Source organism: Syngnathus scovelli, chromosome 22, assembly GCF_024217435.2.
Source record: "Syngnathus scovelli strain Florida chromosome 22, RoL_Ssco_1.2, whole genome shotgun sequence".
In the NCBI taxonomy this organism is placed as follows: domain Eukaryota; kingdom Metazoa; phylum Chordata; class Actinopteri; order Syngnathiformes; family Syngnathidae; genus Syngnathus; species Syngnathus scovelli.
In genome coordinates this window covers 1,682,893-1,698,927 of record NC_090868.1, presented here as the reverse complement: position 1 = coordinate 1,698,927, position 16,035 = coordinate 1,682,893, and the positions used below count along the sequence as shown (strand labels likewise).

The 16,035-nt window shown below is 43.4% G+C and overlaps 1 protein-coding gene and 1 long non-coding RNA gene across 9 annotated transcripts in view; one reads left to right on the top strand and one right to left on the bottom strand.

Moving 5' to 3' along the window:
* Nucleotides 1-16,035, top strand: part of foxp2 (forkhead box P2) — a 62,755-nt gene that overhangs the window by 9,069 nt on the left and 37,651 nt on the right. Inside the window, exon 1 of one of the 8 annotated variants that reach the window (XM_068649612.1) lies at nt 11,685-12,363. The exons of 5 other annotated variants lie outside the window; for them this stretch is intronic. The gene's annotated coding sequence lies outside the window, so the exon portion shown is untranslated. Of the gene's footprint in view, nt 1-11,684; nt 12,364-12,652; nt 13,258-16,035 lie in introns of those variants that run through there. 2 more of the 8 variants (XM_068649615.1, XM_068649613.1) reach the window with 2 other exon arrangements.
* Nucleotides 9,074-12,652, bottom strand: LOC125992139 (uncharacterized). Its single transcript, XR_007489537.1, has 2 exons — nt 12,512-12,652; nt 9,074-11,698 (listed from the first exon to the last, which is right to left on the bottom strand). It is a non-coding gene; the product is annotated as an uncharacterized lncRNA (long non-coding RNA).

The window sequence follows — 16,035 nt, the reverse complement described above, 5'->3', positions numbered from 1 at the left end:
CATTCTTCTCCCAAGGTCTAAATGCTGATTGTCCTGACAGATTGAACTGCTGTGTTATCACTAAAGTGTCACGCCGCCTCGTTTTTCAGCCTTTATGTAAGCCCTTCACAGTTCAGTGTTCCGCCGGGACGTCGGCGTGACCTCATCTTAAATGTACACTATTTTTACCTGCTGATGAGTCGCTTCAGCGTGCGGCGGTATCTGGAGTCACTTAAAAAAATAAAAATGTTGATACATTATTTGGCGGTGCAACTACTGCTTGGAAGCCGACCGGTGTGGATTCGGGTCATGGAGCTGACAGACAGTGGAATGTGTGTATGTTGACAAACTCCACTGCACTCTGAATGGGGTTTGTGATTACACCTCATCATGCTTGCTGCATGGGCCTCCCCCCTCTCCCCCCCCCTCCCATCTTTCTCCCTTCCCTCCCATTTCTCCATCTCTCACTGTAGTGCCTCTTGGGCAATCATGTGGTCACACTACCTGACTCCTTGCTACTCAAGAGTGCAGTTGACAAAAACAGCCCGAGGCCCGTCATGTGGAAAAGATTCAGTCGGAGCACTGCATATATTCCCCCCGCCCCCTCCCCTCGGGCTTTCTCCCCCCTCCCCGATGGGTGTTCCCTCCCGCCGCTCACCTGTGAAGGCAACTCCGAACCGGCCCAAATCCTCCCCGGCTGAAAATGTTTTTTTGGCAGTCCGAGCGAGCTCCTTTCTGTCATGTAACGCAAAAGCATGGAGGTCAGTGAGAGCTCTCGCTTGTCAGTCAACTGCGCTGTCGAGCTGCTCACCTGTATTTATCGAATAAAACACGTTCTGCGCTACTCGGGGGACACCGTGCCCCCCCCCCCTACTCCCTTGCACTTCTTACAAACCTGACACAGTCACAGATACAGCAAGCAAGTAACATTTTCACAGTTGAATCCCTGTTGTGTACTAACTATAAAATACCGTATTTTCTGGACTATAAGGTGCACCTAAAAACCTAAAATTTTCTCAACAGTGCGCCTTATAGTCCGGTGCGGACCAAATTCCTAAATTTAAACTGGCCCGAAGCATTGTGAAATCAATCATAAGTGGCCCGCTGAAGACTATGAATCATGAATGAAAAAGACTATGGATCATTATTTTGTGATTATAAAGTCATTTGTTGCGTCTGAAGTAGAAATAAAAAAAGAGTGATTTGATTTGGATTAAAAATCTGACATGGTGCGCCTTATAGTCCGGTGCGCCTTATATAAGGACAAAGTTTTAAAATGGGCCATTCATTGCAGGTACGCCTTATAGTCCAGAAAATACGGTACATTCACAAGAAAAATTCAAAAAAATAGCACCATCTGGCCCTTGTTTTCCCCCTAAAGCAGCTTCTATTTGTATTATTTTGAAATATTCTCTCCATCTGTTTGCACCCTGACCTCTTTGTTACCGCCTCCGTTTAAAGCGACGTTAGTTCGTCTCGTCCTCTCCACCTGGCTGAACGTTTCTCAACGGTTGATTGAAACCCGTGGCGCTAAGTTGCTAATGCTCACTGAAGCATTATATTGTAGATGGAGTAAATAAAAGCTCCGAGGAATCGCATTTGTTCATTCAGTCAACGGCGTTAAATTTGTTCCCTTTCAACTCGCCTTTTTTGCTAAATTGCTTCCAAGCTTTTATTCCTGACCATTTTTTTTGTTCCCAAAGACTTATTCAGCGTATCGGTACAATTCCGGGAATGATCCTTTTTAGTGTGACTCGGCGTTGAGATCCTAAGAAACCCTCGGTGATATTTTCACCCGGCATTATATAAAGCTCCGCTTCGACCCGTACGGTTAAGCGGTCCAGGTGACATGGTAATACGTTTTGCTTTGTACCCGCTAATAAATACTCAAGTGCTTCGTTCCCACTCGGCTGCTTCCCAATGTGTTCGGACGGGCTTTTTTTTTTTATTATTGTCAAAAGGGGTCATTCAAAACTCCCCTCTGCCTTTTGTTCAATATTTTTGCGACGATGATAGTTTTTCCTCCATTTATTTAGTGAATAGTCAGCGGGTGTTTTACATTATGGAAATGATGACATGGTTTATAATCTCGCACATATTCATTGTGGTAGACGTTGGACCTTTTGTGATACTTTCTTCCAAGTCTCTTCAATGAACGGCTCGCTTGAATCATATCTTCTTTTTTTTTATTTGATGGTGTTTACCATTCAAAAGGACCACAAAAGAAACCATAATTCTGGAATACTTTAGTGTCAAGCCTAATTTGCATCTGTTAAAACAGAATAGCAGAAATGGACAGATGATTGAACGGCTAATGCTAGCAAGCTAACTGATCACGCCGTAGTCTAATTGCAGACATTGAATGAAAGAACTCTTTGCGGATTTCGGATCTTTTAAAAAAATCCTTCAGGGTACTGAGAGATTTTCACGTTTTTCTGATAATTGAACGGCTAATGCTAGCAAGCTAACTAATCACGCAGTAGTCTAATTGCAGACATTGAATGAATGAACGTAGACTCCTTGTGGATTTCGGATCTTTAAAAAAAAAACACCTTCAGGGGAAATTCCGGTACTTGTCTCAGGTACCACAACACAGCGGCATGTCACAGTTGGGAAGTTATTAACGCTAAGTAGGGATTAGTGTTTTGGATGTTGACGCTAAATTGGCTCTCCGAGTGTATGTTCAACACACTTTACGTGGATCAGACGCATTCTCGCTGAGACAGAACGGCCGCCCCTTTTTTCATGTATTTATACTTCATACCATTTCATAATATCAACAAATGTGTGCCAAAGAGATTTAAAAAAAATAGCATAGAAGTCAAGATGCTGCTTTTTACTCCGCCTCCCGTACTGAATTGTTTTCCCTTCAAAGTCTTGACAGCATTCGGGATTGGTGCCATAGCCGTTCACAATCATTAGTGCGTTTTCACCATTGTGTCAATGCGCTCTTGTTTTTGGTAGGCGAGCGAGAAATGGAAAAACAAACGCGGCGACCCCCGGTGAACCCTCCTGACAAACAGTCAGTTAAACGCTTTGTACCACGTTTAATTAGCGAGCGGCGTTATCGTGATTCATCTCATCATTAGACGTATGATCTTAAGTGAATCGGCTCCCCTGGGCCGCCGTGTTTCACAGATCAATCGATTTGAAGGTGGATACGGCCCTGGGTGGCCACTAGCGACACTTTGGACTCGCCCCTCCATTGTGACGCTCATTTACATATCGAGTTTATCAATCTCAAGATTGTCGGTATTCCATTTTTTTTTTTTGAACAGATTTATGGCGCTCGGGTTGATTCGGACGGTGAAAGGACGTGAAACAATAGGCAAGGTTAGGACACCACCCACTTGCCAGCCAGCGGCAAGAGTGCTAGCGTTAGCACTTTGTTGCTCCGGAGCTTTGTTTGAAGGCATTGTGGAGATTGCTAATGCAGCGTGTACACCTCGGAGGCCCGCAGCTTGATATTGCCCCCTATTCCCCAATGTGAATATGGTTGAGTGGTGATTGGGGACTTGCAGCACCACCAAGCCGCTATTCACCGCAGCCGGCGCTACTAGCCAGAGTTAATTGTCCATTATCTGCCATTATCTGAGCTCTCTCCCCGGCTCCTGTCTTTTATTCTATCTCGCTCGTCAGCCTCGCCATCACCGCCGTCTCGTTCGCTCGCTAGGTAGGCCCTGGCGACGGAGAGTTCACGTCAGAATGATTTGCTTTGTTTCTTTCTTTCTTGAGCATCATGTCCAATTGTTTTTTTTCTGCGGTAAATTTGTGAAACTATTTTTTTGGTTTATATTATGGTTGTTGATTAGCTTGCACAAAAGAAGCAAGTCAACTTTTCTGGCGAAATTCCACATAAATCTCGTGAGATGTTTGAGGAATCCTGGGAAATTACACTTCTATAAAAAAAATTTGAAAGATAAAATATATAAAAAAAATATATATACATATGGATGGATGGAGGAAACACATTCTTAATTACAAAAAATATATATATATATGTATATATATAAAAATAATAAATATATAAAAATATATATATATATATGGATGGATGGATGGATGGATGGAGGAAACATTCTTAAGTACAAAAAATATATATATGTATATATATATAAAAATAATAATATATATAATTTTTATTAAGAATGTGTTTTCCTCCATCCATGGCGCTCACTCTTGTCTAATGGAGAGAGCGCGTGAGAGGCTAAAGGATTAAAGCGAGTGTAAATTAGGCTCGGATGGATGCGTTAATAAGTCGTCACGAAACAAACGAGGAAATGTTGGTCGGCCGGCCGTGCCAGTAAAGACGCAATGCATCACGGCGACAAATACCCGCGCTTGTATTACAGCATTAAGCGCATCATAAATAAAAGGTGCGGCGCTCATAATTGAGGCTCTGGCGCGGAGAACCTCGGCTGGAGATGAGAAATGGAAATCTGTGTACTGGTAAATAGATAATCACACAAAAGTAATTGAGGTTTTCAAACCCCAATCTCCAGTGCCAGCGTGAGCTCGTTTGCATGTTAATCACGCCGCCGATTTGCCTTCATCGCAGGCCGGTCGGCGCGCACGCTTCCATAACCGCCTTTTAATTGCATTTAAAATGTCACAGAGGTGGAACACATGTAATTTAGCCAGGACTGTGTCCAAATTAACGGATGGCGCTCTGGTGGACATTGCAGTCTTCATCAAGCGACCATTTGGAGGATTTGTTCGAAACCTCCAGAAACTCCATCAATTTTTTTTTTTATTAGCAGGTGTTTTTTTGGCATATAATGATGTGAATGATAACTCCAGAGAGGGGCATCCTGCAAAACAGACCTACTTAATTTTTTATGGAGTTAGACCACGAGGAGCAATAAACCGATATCCCTCTTCCCCTTTTTTCCAGATGCCTTCTACACCGCTGTATCTTAGCAAAAAAAAAAAAAAAGTTCTGCCGAGACATACATGAAAGGAAGGAACTGTTGAAATGTTAATTTTACCATCTGCTCTCGAGTCCTGCTACCTTGTGCGTGTTCGCCCGATTCCCCCCCCCCTCCCCACGACTCCCCGGCCTGCCTTCTTTAATCCCTCAGTAGTTGTGTTGTGTTTCGTCAATGTGCTGCTATTTTGCCCGTTTGAAGTCGCAGGCGAGCGTGGCCGCAAAACACAAGGCCACATTGCACAGGGGGTCCCGTCTGGTCTTTGTTCTCGGGCCCCCGATCTCAAATTTCCAATGTCCGCTAGGGCTGGGCAATTAATCAGAAAATAATCACGTTTTTTTTTGGCTAGCTTCTCCATCTTATAAACTAATCACACAACAAAAAGAAGGACAGATAAGACATGCCTAGTTAGCATCGCTAATGCTAATTCATGAAAAATCTCATTGACATGCTAACAAGAAATTAGCATGGTGGAGTCATAGTTCTTCAAATAACCTCATTGTTTGAAATCTGCTTTGTATTCATTATTATTTCAATATCAGTCCAAAAATAATTTATTTTCCATAATCGCCCACCCCGAGTGTACACCACTCTTCAGGGGAGCTGTTTTGGATCGTAGTCGGGCCGTTTACAAGCTGCCCCCTTCCCCACCCCTTCCAGTTTTCCCGTAAGCTCCACTAAAAAAAAAAATGCCTCTCCGTTTTGTCTTTTTCATCTCGCCCCGGTCCCCACAAAAAAATCTGACAGTTTTAAAGGTGAGAGCGTCGACGGGCTCCAAGTTTGAAGATGTCGCCAAATGGACGGATTCCATTGTGCGATTGGATCGTTTGGCAATTAGGCTGAGACATCCTGTGTGCCGAGTTGCTTAGCATTTTCCTTGGCCCGCAGCAGATTGTTTAGTCTGCTCTCATTGTGAGCTGCAGTTGACGCTTGTTTGCAGAGCGCTGGCTGGGGGAAAATGTGAGAGGGCCCAGTGCCTTTTCTCTATTTATTTATTCCCCCCCTCCCCTCCCCCTCCCCTCCCCTCCCGTCCTTGGAGCAAGAATCTGATTTGTGTTCATGTTCCTTTATTCTGGATGAGCGTTTTTTAAGTGTGGCTGCTGAAATCTAGACTCTGCATGACCTCACTGCGCCGCCTGTGTTTCATTAATGACCGGCCCTGTGGTTTTGGGGGGGGGGGGAGAGGAATATTTTTCATATGACACCGCCTTGCATTAGCGTGGCGCGGCAGCTGCGCAACCACAAAATCATCCAATTTTGTGGCTTTGGAAGGTGTGAAAAGTTCAGCTCCCTTTAGCGAGCCTCGCATTGATAATTACTCGAGTAAAATGAAAAATACAATCACCTGCTGATATCACATTTTCGTTTCTCCACAATAAGTCCAAGTATTTTTCCGCATACTGTTTTGGAAAGCACGGTAAAGTCTCCTTAAAGAATTTTTTTTTTTTTCAACTCAACACATCTGGCACAAGAGGTATTTTCTGTACGGATTGATTGATTCCCCAGCCTTTTGTTGGGAGCGCCTCCCGTGAGCTCCACAGCAGTTGCAACACATAGTTAAGCCCCGCCCCCTCCCCAACCACCACATGAAACCCAGACACTAGACTACTGTAACTCTATTTGTTGGATATTAAATATCCAAAAAGGAAACTTCAGCTTTGTCCGAAACAAAGAACCCTTGTGTCGACACTCAACCCTCCCGGACATTCTGGTAATTCAGTCAACAATAACAACAAATTCAAAAGTTATTCACAAAATGACCCAAAAAGGAAAATAGTTGGGCTATGCAAAATATTTGCAGGGTACTTTTAAGTCGCCGGAAACATCCTCTTTGCCATCTGTCTTCCCGTATACATGCCGACGCACTTTGATGAGAGGTCAGAAACCAGCGTGGAGGGAAAGTTAATGACGTTGCCATATAACTCGTAACTTCGAGTTGTTTCCAGTGAGCCAAGCTGCATTGTGTATTTATTAAAGTTGGGGGAGTTTGTCGTGAAGCAACTCTGTTGATGTAAAAAGTTCAGAAGATTTGGAATAATAATAAATAATATAATAATAATAAATAATTATAATAATAATAAATAAATTTGTCTAAAAGGAGCATATGAGAACGTTTTCTATTTATTTTTCAATTAAAATGCCTTGAAGATATTTTTGTACACTTAAGCCCGAACCTCTCGATTGATATGTTAATTTTTTTTATTTTTTTTTTAATTCCCCCGATTTACAGCCTTCCTTTCGGCACTGGCTTTTGAACAGTCGCAACCTTTTTGATACGCTGAAATCCCCGCTCGCCTTAAACGTCTTTTTTTTTTTTTGCTAAATTGTACATTTAGTCCTATTTTCAAAGTCATCAGCGATTGCTTTTTTGCCACTCAGCGCATTGAACATGGACAGCTTTTAATGGCAGTGAGTCGCTCTGATAAGTGGCTCAATCTTTGTTGCAAAGCTTTTTTTTCTTCCTCCCCCCCCCCCAAGGTTTAATAGCCACTGTAAAATGAATTATAATGTATTCTCTCCAATTGAAAATTCTCTTTAATACAGTATAGTCCACGTGAGTACTGCCATGACCATCTATTTAGGCATACAAATCAAATACTTGAATTTAAGCAAAAGCGGATTTTTCTTGTAAATACCTCGCTAATGGAATAGCCGCGACGTCAAAGCAATTTTCAAACCGCTGCCATTTTTTCCATCCCAAGACGGTCGTCTATTTGTGTGACACAGTGGTCAACTGCGCCGGCTTTCATTTCGTTGAAAAAGCTTCTAAATCGTTTTTTCGTCCTTCCTTTTCAGCGGCGTGCGGTCAAAGTGAAACTTTCGCTTAACTTGTTGCCGAAATAGTTGCCGGAGGAAAATTGCCGCCGACAATTGTATCGAGGCCTGAAGGAGAAATTGCCACTTGCGTACTTGTCTTTGACCAAAGTGTAGCCCCTCCCACTCTGGCCCACTCCATGCTGTTTAGGAAGATATAAAGGAGTAATTTTATTACTGGCTACATGTCTCTTCAGAAGCCATTTCATTTCTCCTTTTCAGCCTCCACGGAAGCCTTTATTTGATCTCATATTCCCGAGTAAGACTGCCTGGAACCGGTCGGAGTCCGTTTATTTTCATTTGGAAAATACATTTCGAGTTAGGGGCGAGCGGCGTGGGGGTTGGGGAGCTGTTGAACGGATGCAAGGAACTTTGGAAACGTTGGATGAACTTCATATAGCGGAATGACACCCCGAAAAGTCAAATGAAAAAAGGATTTTGGGTAGTTTTTGTGGTATTGCCGGAAATGGCTGGTAGTTGTTTTTTGGTCGATTTTTATTTTTGTTGTAGGCCAACAAACAAGCTACTTGAGTGAATTCTTTTTTTTTTTTTTCAATTAATTAGAATTTTCAATTTAATTTAATACATATAATTATAACAATTTAATTATATAATAAAATAATAAAAGTAGGATGAAAATTGTTTTAAAATTCGGAAGTCAATCATCAGCAATATTATGAACAAATTCCTAGCAGGGAAAAAAAAACTTTAACTTCCTTTTTTTTCCAGAAAATAACTTCTACGGTGTAAACGGACACATGTGGCTAACGCTTTGAAACGGCCGATCATTGGGAAAGTGTGCCATTTATTAGACAGCCCACTTAGCCGGGCCAGATGTAGCTGGTCACTTGAGAGGTGCCCATAAACTCCCACGCTGGTGTCAAGAATGAAGGCCTTTCCCCAAAAAAAAAAAAAAAAAAGTCCGCTTCTTTGTCCCTGAGCCGTGCAGCTGCGCCGTCTTATTTATCGCCATCACTCCGTCTGCAACGTTTATATCTTCTCCTCGTGTCTGGGTGACAGCACGATGAAAACATTTTGATGTGTGTCATTTTAGCGGAAGTCCTAAAAAAGTTGAAGGGGAGGGACTTGGAGGGTTATCGTGGCCTCCAGTGGGCTTGCTTCCACGCCATCAATGACATCCAGATGTAAATCTCGTAAAAATTAGCTTTGGATTAGCTGCGGCCGTCCAAACGCTAGCGTTAAAAACAGCCGAATAATCAGTTTAATCTTCTGGATTTTTTTTTTTTTTTTATGAATGAATTTTTTTCTTCTGTCACCATGAATGGATTGCCACGCTGTCCCCCACCCCTCCCCCTTTGCAAAGACCGCCACGGCAAGTTATTTAGTGCCTGTTGATTTATTAAGATAATTTTAATGTCTGGCATATGGAATTAGTTATCTCCATTCAAATTCATTGATTCTACGCTGACAGCATGATCAGCAACCGCACATGCTCGACAGTAGTTTGTGTGTTCCGAATCTGCTATCCGATAAGTCGTGGCGGAATATTCCGCAGTCATTCCGAATTGTCCATTTTATCTATCAAAGCGTTGGAGATATATGGCGTGATGATGTCATGAGGAGGTTGAGGGTACATTGGTGTCAAACATAAGGCTTCGGGGCCAGGTACGGCCGGGCGCATCATTTTATGTGGCCCGCAAAGACATAGTCTCATTACTATTTATCTTTTTCAAATATTTAAAAATGACTTTGACGTGAGAGTCTTGTGAGAGCAGTTTTTGGTCGGAATCCGCAGGTGTTGTTCTCCTTTGACCTCCACTGGAGCTTAAGACATCACAAACGTCTCCCAGATTCCTCGACGGGACGGTTTCAAACAACGTCGGAAGTCATTTCTTCGTTTATGATAATATCTACGGCGGTGGGGAAAGGGCGGGATGTTTTCTGCCAAGTCTTTCATCTAATTCCAGTGTGCCGCCGAGCAGGTAAACTGCTGTGAGCTTCACTTGCTTATGTAAATTTTTCCCCAGCTCAGCGCCGTCTTTGATTTCGAGTTCTGAAATTCAAATGCGCGTTCCGAGCCGTGCTTCACGTACGTCTAATTTAACCTCGAGTGTCGTTTCAAAAGAGCGGTCAGCTTGAACTCTTTGACTCGTTTCGATTTTTATTTTGAAATTTGTTAGCGGTAATGTATATTTGAATTCCTTCTGTTGATAGTCAGTCACGAAAAACAGTCTCTCAGGGATGTCCTGTTGGGCTCCGGGCCAAAGTCCGCAAATGGAAGTTACGTGCGAAGGCTCTTGGAGGAAAAAGCAGCATTGCCGCATTTTTTTTAATTTCCAAAAAGAATAGTGTGGTCATTCAATAACAATTTAAACAACAGTCAAAATCTTGCTTTCTTCACTTCATTGCTCTCTTTCAGGAAGGGGAAGGGCAGGTTGGGGGGGGTCTTCCTCCCCCTGTGAAATACATATGCAAATATATTTGGATGCTGTCATTATCAGCCACTTAATAGGCATTTCATTAGGGGATTTCTGAATAGGGCAAAGCGAGTTGCCATGGATACGTGGCTGCTTTAAGTACAGTAAATTAAAACGCTGCAGCCTGACGAGCACTTATATAATCATCGTTCTTTAATGGTCTGTGCTCTCTGGCCATAAGCAACATATCATGTGATCAACACTGGCCGGGGTTTAAATAGCCCCGCCCCCTCATTATGCATTATTTGGCTCGGGACTAAGTGGTCCCTGAATTGTGCTTGGTGGAACATTCATGTGGTAATGAATGAACGTGGTTGATGAATGTTTTTTTTTTTTTATGTGTGTGTCGTTGAAAACATCTTGCTATAATTTTGGGCGAGTTGCCCAAAAGCTGTTGAGCGTATTCAAACGGACCACTTCAACACACTTTTTTTAAATGTGAGGGAGGAGACCAAACGCCCGTTCTGTATTATTTATTCATTATTTATTTGTCTTTATTTTAATGTAAGAGCAAAGCGATAAAAAAAAAAAATCTGATATGGTTTGATTTTTGGGCATTTAAAAAAAATACTTAAATTAATAAAATAATTAAAAATAATGTATATAAATGAAAATAATTTAAAAATTTGAAAAATACCCTGAAAAACTAATCGCATATTTAATCGCAATACCGAGAGGGGGGAAAAAAATTGCAATTAGATTATTTTTCAAAAGCGCTCAACCTAAGTTGTGAACCAACAGCACCCCTGCTGGTCCCAACCTAGTACTGCACTCTATTTGCACCCATTGGGAACCATAGAAAACAGGAGGCGTCATCGCACTGCTGTTGCTCTTGGCGGGCTTTGTAGCCAGCTGCTGCCAAGACCCCCCTCTACCTCCAACTGCACCCACTTACAAATGTCTGCACCCCCCCCCCCCCTTTTTTTTAAACTGTCTTTCTCCTCTCCCTACTCTGCTGCCACCACATCAAGACGCTGGTGGGCCTGTTTGTCTCTGTTGACCTTGGCAGCAGAAAAGCAGTGCAAGAAGAGACAAAGGGAATAAATAACTGCGGGGCGGAGGCACAATTGTCACAGATCTGTACGACTCTGCATTCCCCAAGTCGACATTTCTCAGGCCTCTTGTTTGTCTTTATTTTTTTGCACTCTGAGCAAATTCAAAAGTAGCCCGAAGGAGCCTGAAGTCGACACGGAGAAATTGAGATTCAGAATAATGATATCATATGCTCCAGTCGAGCTAATGCATTACGAGTTCAAGTGGTCTTTACCCCGCTATGTCTTCCCCTAAATAAATCCACCCGGGGGGGGGGGCTTGTTTTGAAAAAAATAAAACAGTTCCGTTGTCATTTTTGAATCGGATTGGATTATGCGCGGCTTGAGTGTGAAAATGAAATCTCTCAGCGAGATGGTGGCAGATGGACGGTCGTTCTGCATCTGCTGCGAGCAGACTGGGGGGGGCTTTGTGCTGGACTCTCTTGGGGGGGGGGACCCGGCCGGGCAGGCTTTTTCCTCCAGTAGATTCCCTCAGCAAGAAAAACATCTGCACCATGCAGAAGAAGATAGAGAAAAAAGTTGTTACATCCTAAATCTTATCATTTTTTTGACTTTTCTAAAAAGTATCTGGATTTCATCATCATGCTTTTTTTGGAGAAAATGACCCGGCCGTGTTTTCCTTGACAGCCGAGGCTTTTGTTTTTTGCTATTCGGACGTGATAACATATCAGTGTCAGGGTTCATTGTGAGGAGAAAAAAAAAAAGTAAAAGAGCCGTCAATGAGCAGAGGACGCCTTCCTCGCCCCCCCTTCTCGTCCCAAACAATTCCTCTGCCAACTCCCGTCACCCCCCGCCCCCATCCTCGCTACGCCCCCCCTGCACGATCAAGCCGCTGGTTTTTGTGTACTATTGGTCCTCGGGCGTCAAAACAATCCAGTGGGGCTGCCTGACTTGTTTTAATTAGACGGCACTCAAACGGCAAGTGTCTCTCCGACGTGAGGTTCTCCGCTCTCCACTGTAAATACCTCACGGATGATGCTCCTCATAGAACATCTCAGCTAGTTTCCACTACTTTTTATTTTTATTATCACTACTTTTTTTTTTCTTTTCCCCTTGTGGTTTTTTTTTTTTCCACCCCCGCATTCCATTTTGCATCGACAAATGTTTCCCTATCGGGGGGAGTGGATTTCTCCGGCACTCTTGTCTTAAAAGGTAAGGTCACAGCCTCTCTATCTTCTCTCATGCACAAAGTGTCACAGCAAGCGACGCTTTGTGGTCGCCAGGATCGGAGCGCGGCTTGCGTAATTGCTCACCCCCTCATTTTCTTGACATTCCAGAAGAAAAGAAAGATCACACATACCTGTGTTAGAAATAAAAGCGGTTTTTGAGGGTTGTCCTCGTCTCCCGGTCGGGGTTTTGGAGAGGCGAGCTGCGCGCCGGTCCGCTTGCAGACGCGTGTGTGCACGCACAATGGTTGTCGGAGCCGCGGTGAGAGAGTGTGCGATTAGAGCGAGAGCGAGTCGGCTGGCGAAAGGGGGAAGAGCCGCCGACCGACCCCCTTTCACACTATTTGGTCCCTAGTCCAAAAGAAAAGTTATTTTTTGTACTATATAAATATATTTGATCAGTTTAATAATAATACAAATAAATGATGGGATAATTATTTCCAAGTGTGGCGAGGTATATGAATTTAAATTTTCCAGTCACACACTTGCCCCCCCTATCATGTGTCGGGGGGGTCTGGTTGGTAATTGCCGTGGTGACAACAGGAAATGATTGCCAGGAGAAGAGAGGTCTGTTCTGATTTATTTTTTTTCTCTAATGGTGATTTACATGAATGGCATATTGCTGGTGAGGTGGCAAGAGAGAGAGAGAGAGAGGAGTTGGGGCGGGAGCTGGTTTGTGGTTGGGGAAGGGGGGGGGGAGTTGGGGGGGGAGTTGGAGCTGGCTTGTTTATGATGCCATCTCCCCCCCATAAACACGGCTGGAGTGATGACACAGATAGTGTTGCCTCTCCGCACGCGGTGACACCGTTCGACTCGCTTTTGAGCCCTCGGCGGCGGCGGTGGCGGCCGAGGCGAGACCTCTGCTCTCCTCACTTTGAAGGTACCCAAAAAAAAAAAAAAAAAAAGTCATCCATCCATCCATCAATCTGCTGTCATCCATCATCAACTTCTGCTGGCTGTGTAACTTTGCTGCTTAATTAGTTCTGACCAATTGCTGCATGTGTTGATTTTATAATTGTGCTAATTGAGTGGGGGAGGCGGGGTCCGTGAGGGGAGGGGGGGGTTCACTTCCAGATGTGCTACTTTTAATCCAACAAGACAATTAAAGGGCACACACACACACACACATGATGGTAGTGCAATATTAATCAGATGTGGACAAAGAAAATAAGCAAACTCTTGAGGAGCAGATGTTTAGTCTGAAGAGGTCACAAGACTGATCACGGGGCGAGGCGCTAATTATTGTTATCAAAGACAAGTGTCGGATAATTTGTTGACTAAAATATTGATGAGGCCGACCAAGCGAGTGAGCGAGCGAGGCGTGCGATTGGGCGACGGTGGGCACCAGATTAACATTTCATTGTGCAGGAATGCGAACGGCGGCTCCTCTTGATAATTTAATACCCTAATGCATAATGAGCTATGTGATTAGTTCACATGGAGAATTGGCCAAAGTCTATTTTGAAGGCAGATAATTTACATTGTTCTCCAGAGTCTCGCCTGTAATAGCTTCTCCGCCGCAATAAAATTAAATGCTACACATTCGGAGTCACAAATCCCCCCGGCGATATTCACTTTTCCCGCCGCCCGGGCCAGCCCGGCCCGGCTTGCCTTCATTTGTTCCAAAATATACGTTTGGCGATGATTTAACCGGAGCACGTGTTTACCTCGGTGTTTTATTTAGCATCGTCGGCCAATTAACGTCGTTCATTATGGCGAGCCGGCGTATTTGTTTTGAAAGTTGAGCCAATCACTTTGTTATGCTAATTGTGATGTAATTTAATTTGAGTTGCCGTAATGATGATGCCGCTATTATCCACATAAATGATGCAGTTAAGCAGCATGGGCCTCATTTGCATATGCTTGTTGGAAGGGGCGGGGTAGAGGGGGGGGGAAGGCTCCCGTATCACTCCCGCTTCCATTTTTCCACCTCTGCTCACTCTTACTCACTCCTGGTTATTGACAGCTTTTAAAAAAAAAGCCTTGCTGGTTACAATATTTTTTTTTAAACTTGTCAATAGATTTTCTGCCTGCTTGTGTATATTTTATTATTATTATTTTGCTAAAAAATTAATTTCTCGCATCTCCCTCTGAGCGCTTCCCAAGTCCCCAGCCGAGCATGAAAGAAGTGTGACTAAGCCGGTGTTAAGTCGAGGAATGCCCATGTCCTATTTGGATGGGACTTTTTTTCCCTTGGATAAAATCAACCCTCTCCCCCTCCCCCTTCCTACCCAGCCCCTTTTTACGTCCCTAATTGCTTACATAAATCTTATCTGCTATGAATGAGGAGTGTTTCGGCGTTGTCAAGCGCAATCTTCACCCTTATTTACCAATTCATTAAGATCTATCGATGCAGGACTGCTGAGGGGGAATGACGACATCAATCAGAGGCGGAAGGGGGGGGGGGCATAATGGCCCTAATCAAGCAGAAATAACTGCAAACGTCACAATGAGATATGTCTCCAGCCGGCTGCGTAAAAGTCCGTCCTGTTTTAAAAGCAGCTCCGGCGGAATCGGGACTTTTTAAACGGAAGCGCTCGGCTCTCCCCGCCGCACCTCCTCGACTCGTGGTAAAGATGATTGGACCAGACAATGAGTGCTCACCCCCTCCCCTCCTTTTTTTATAGGTCAATTAGCCCTGATTAGGTGGGCCGAGTTAATTAATGCAATTGGCAAATATGCAAATGAGAGCTGACTGATGGGCTTTCGTCACTTGTCTCGCTCGCCCCCACTACGGCGCAGGCAGGCAGGGGTTGTCCATACTTGACGACCTCTTGGAAAAAAAAATGAAAGCATATTTTAATCAATTCCTTTAAGATTTTTTTTTCTTTCGCTGACCTGTAATTGGATAGCAAGTATGAAAAAGCTTTTTTTTTTTTTTAATACATCTCCCTTATACATTGAATTGTATAGAGACATTGTGTTCTTTACACAATTCCCTCTGCTCGTCTTTTCTTCCCACAAACACACACACACACACACACACTCATATTCATACACGGGCGGTCCATTCATGGACACAGTGGCAAAGACTTCCTTTTATCTTCTTCCGTCTCATCTCCTTATTGTAAATAGACGAGAATTAAGTTGGGGACACTCTTGAGTGAATGTCTGCTATCACCGAGCGACAATTTATTGCCAGCTCAAATGAAGAATTGAAACGGCGTTTTTTTTTCGGGGGCTCATTGGACAGCAGATAAGCACATTTGATTCTGTTGCTTTGAATAATGTTAATCCCGGGAAAAGTCCATTATTCATATTCATCTCTTTTCATTTGGCCTCATTTCTGATTTTGTAAATATGATTTTCCTCACGCCTCCTTCTCCACCCCTCACACCTCTTCTTTTTTTTTTTATTCTCAATCTAAAGCACTTTTGAAATTCCTCTATCTGAGAACAGAAGCCATTAGCATACACAGGTTTATAAGAGGGAGTCATTAATGCTCTTTTATGGTGGCCCCGTAGTGCCAAAAAGGAAGCTTTTAAGGCACGGCTGCCTGCCTGGTGTGCCTGACTTCATCTGGGGCTTTTTTTTTTTCCCGCTGCTGGTGTCCGCTTGTTAAAAAAAAAAAAAAAAATACAAGCCTAGGTTGGATCATTATGTAGGATTTGTCCAAGACATCAATTTACAACTTTTTTTGTGCTCTTTTTTTTTGATT